At 43.7% G+C, this 3,896-nt stretch overlaps 1 protein-coding gene across 1 annotated transcript in view; it reads left to right on the top strand.

The window, feature by feature from the left end:
* Window positions 1-410: 410 nt before the first annotated feature.
* Window positions 411-3,896, top strand: part of nkx2.2b (NK2 homeobox 2b) — a 10,772-nt gene continuing 7,286 nt past the window's right edge. The window contains exon 1 of the mRNA XM_078405603.1: window positions 411-744. The gene's annotated coding sequence lies outside the window, so the exon portion shown is untranslated. The remainder of the gene's footprint in view (window positions 745-3,896) is intronic.

The raw sequence follows: 3,896 nt of genomic DNA, 5'->3' as shown, positions 1-3,896 counted from the left end.
TGAGGTTGACACCTGGGACGACGCTGTTGGTTTGGCGCGTGTTTTCATTTTATTTTTGTTTGGGCGGGGGTTTGGGTTCAAATTGGACGCTGTCAATATAGCAAGGAAGAGGAGCGAGAGAGAGATATCGAGGAGCGTTGATTTTGAGACCTCGATTATCAACCAGAAGAAGCAGCCGACTTCTTCTCTCCCCCCACGGGAAGGAGGGAAGGAGGGAGGGAGGGAGGGAGGGAGGGAGGGAGGGAGGGAGGGAGGGAGGGAGGGAGGGAGGGAGGGAGGGAGGGAGGGAGGGAGGGAGGGAGGGAGGGAGTGAGGGAGGGAGCAGGTGGTTGAAGAGGCGGCTGCGAGGGTTGGTGGGGGGGGGGGGGAGGGGGAGGGGAGAAGGCAAGAGACTAAAAGCGCTATCAAAAAGTAAAGTGTGTTTGCATTTATGGCCAATTTATTACCAATGAACATATGGTCTGTATTTCGCCTCACGTCATAATCGGGAAGAGCAAACAGCGGGCAATCTGAGAGTGTGGATGGTGTATGGCCACTCGCCTGCTTGTGTAAACGCACTTGGACAATATTAAGAGTGGATCTTTTTTTTTTTTTTTTTTGTGAGTCCCCGGGTATATAAAGCGCATCAGTCTTATCTGTGCACGCACTCCTGACTTTCCATTTGGAGCTACTTCAACGACATCCGAGCATTTAAAAAAAAAAAAAACTGGCCGCATCAGTCACTCCTCTCCGGCTCTTTGACAGGTGAGTACACTCCGTCAGCACTTTTATTTTCTAATGGATTTGCATTTCATCCAATTCGCGGCACTCGGGGGCTGCTGCTTTTCCCGTCCTCGGCTGTAAATGTTGGTTGGATGAACTTCAAAAGGATGAAAATGGATTCAAATAGAAAATACCGTAGCTGGAATGAAGGGATTTTTTTAATTTTAATTTCGCAGCGGGACTAAGTCCTCTCAACGTTCCCTTGTCATCCGGATATTTTACCGGTTGCAATTTCCAATTAGAACGAGGAAATGTCCACACGGGAATATCTACCGATATATTTCGATTGCATTCAAAACGCATCGGCCGCCAGCGCACTTTAATCGTTAACTCGCAGTGTGTTGTTTTATAACCTGGATGTCCTGGCTACGCGAGATAGCAGTTACCACGCTATCAGGTCGGAGCAAAGGTAAAACACGGCCACGCCACCCTGCTACGATCTACAACTTCAGCCCTTCAAGTTCGCACTGTTTTACGCACCCCAAAATACATCGCACACACACACACACACACACACACACACGCACACACACACACACACGCGCGCGCGCGTACATCGCTCCACCGTCTCTTTTCCCAATTCCCCAGCTAACTCAGGCCCCCAAATTCATTCCACTGAGTATATTGTGCCCAATGGTTGTTCACGTGAATAGACGGATGGACCCATTCTGAATAGTGGCCAAGCACAAAGTGAATAGAACTCACCTGGATTACGATGCGTCCATCGGCGAAGCTCAAGCGAGAATTGGAATTGGAATTAAAAATATACCCATTTGACCTACAAATTCACGGCTCCGATGGGTTTAATAGGTGTTGATGTGCACACGCCCAGTGTACTTCGACTATTCAGCCCGCCACATACTCAGACTTTCGGACTAAATTTTACATTTGAATTTTGAAAGAGAATTGTATGATATCTTTAGCAGTATCTGAAGAAATCACCCTTATTAAAAACGTGTTGAGATCGCTGTTAGCAATCCGAGAAAATTTGTACATAAATTGTGTTGAGGCTCTACATTTAAGTGGGGGGAGGGGAGCGGGGGACAGATCCGGGACTGTTGATAAACCTCGTATAAACTAGGTGTCGGTGTAGTATAAACTAGGCAAGAAGCGTCAACCAGCCCCGTTCACTAACATCACTGTCCACCTTTTAAGTCCTCCCGGAAACACTTTTTTTTATTGAGGGTGACTGCAAGCTGCTGTTGTGACAATTCTCCGTTGTGTCAGTAGAGTTCGCCAGTGTATTAGGAGTAAAAACCCTTGCCTCAGTTGACGTGTAACCGGCCACCGACTCCAATTGCTCGTCGGTTTCGGCTGTACTTTGCGGTTCCTGTCCTGAGTACAAACCTGGCAACAACAACAAAAAAAAGAATTGTGGGTACACATGTAAAGAAAAAGGTCCGCTATTAAGAAATGTCTCTCAGAAGCTGAAACCAAAGGTCATACATAGGTGTTCTTTTGTAAAGGCGAGGCCTGCCAGTGGACACTTGGATCATGATAATCCCATTCCTTCTCTCCAGAGATGCTGCCTGTCCCGTTGAGTTACTCCAGCATTTCGCGTCTATTCCAACCTCTCCAATACTACCTGGACAGAACAAGGTTAATTTTCTATACGTTTCTTCGCGTCTTAATTCAAAGAAATGCAAAGTCACTTTTTTTTTAACAAAATAGGGTATTAAGACTTTGCATAATGTTAGCATTTAGCATTTTGTGCATATACTGCATGCGGTCCTTCAAGCTAATAATTTGACAGCACTGACTCGCCTTTTCCAACCAAGATATTGGTTCTCCTCCCTAAGGAACCGTCTTGTAAATAAGTAACACCTCACACCATTCTCCCAACAACATTTTTTTTTTAAGAACAAATTAATTAAATGTCTTCGCCCTTTGATTTTTTTCCCCCCCAAGCTAGAAAAGGTGATTGCAAATTAATCGTTTTAAGGTTAAAACGCCGCTGCTTTGGGCTTAACAAGAAAGGAAAATGTTTTTGAAATCTCCCCGTGGGGGAAAGAGGCAAATCCTAATATGACATGTTTAATCATTAGAGAAAGTGAAAGAATAAAGCGAAAGCTTTCGCCTCTGAGGGAAAGAGCTGTTTTATTTTCAAATGAAACGTTAGCAAATGAGGCTCGAAAAATACGACCGGGGGCGTTATTTCAATCGGATTATAGGATGCTGCGTCGTGTCCTCTAGGTAATAGCGAAATAGACTGCCCACAAAATCTCCGTGCGAGATACCAACGCGTTCCTCTTGAATAAACTCATCGCCTGGTGCGACCTCCATTTATCCACAATACGCAGTGATTTTTTTTTTGCTTCTCTTTTTTTTTCTAACTTTAACTCCTCGGGGGAGGTGGTTGGGGGTTGGTTGGTTTAAACGACTACTTATTATTGAGAAGTCTTGGGTTCGGGCGTGCAGAAAAAAAAGCCTTCAGGAATCTTATGCTAATGACAATTTGAGCAGCACAAATATCACCTGAGGACATTTTTCATTGCGTTATCACCCCGGGAACCCTTTGATAACGTTTACAATCTTACACCGCAGAACAAGCAATTAACTATCTGTGAAGCATAGAACAATTAAATTTTTAAAAACCGTATCGGTTAAGACATTAGCAGCGATGGCTGCTACCAATTTTATCCCTCTGGATACCTCTTTCATTGTTCCTACCTGTGACAAATCCCTTTATTGGCGGTACAAATGCGTTATATTTAATTACTGTTCTACACGGCACGCCCAGACCAATATTTCGAAGTTGAAAACGGACATTTTGTCAGTTGTATTTTTTTTTTTTAACGGTTAGCGATTATCTCTTTTAAACAGAAATGAACTTGAGAATCTGTGCGTCAGTCGCGTTGTTTCTCATTATAACGTCCACTTTCTGAGAAGTTCGGAGCCAATACATAATTAGTTTAAAAGATTACATTTTCCCGTGAACGAATCAGGTCCCGATCCGAATGAGCAATTTGCAAGCTTTCCCTCCGAAAGATCAAAATTGTCCTACCCTGCCGTCGATATTCTTATATAATTTACTGAGTATGTTATCCACAGTCTGTAAAAAATAATTACATTTTTATAATCCGACAGGCGAAGTAAAAATAAACGTTAAAGCTATTATGTTTTAACATTCTATT

Source organism: Rhinoraja longicauda, chromosome 9 (genome assembly GCF_053455715.1).
Source record: "Rhinoraja longicauda isolate Sanriku21f chromosome 9, sRhiLon1.1, whole genome shotgun sequence".
NCBI classification, from domain to species: domain Eukaryota; kingdom Metazoa; phylum Chordata; class Chondrichthyes; order Rajiformes; family Arhynchobatidae; genus Rhinoraja; species Rhinoraja longicauda.
The sequence above is the reverse complement of the archived record's forward strand: the minus strand, read 5'-3'. Positions and strand labels throughout refer to the sequence as shown.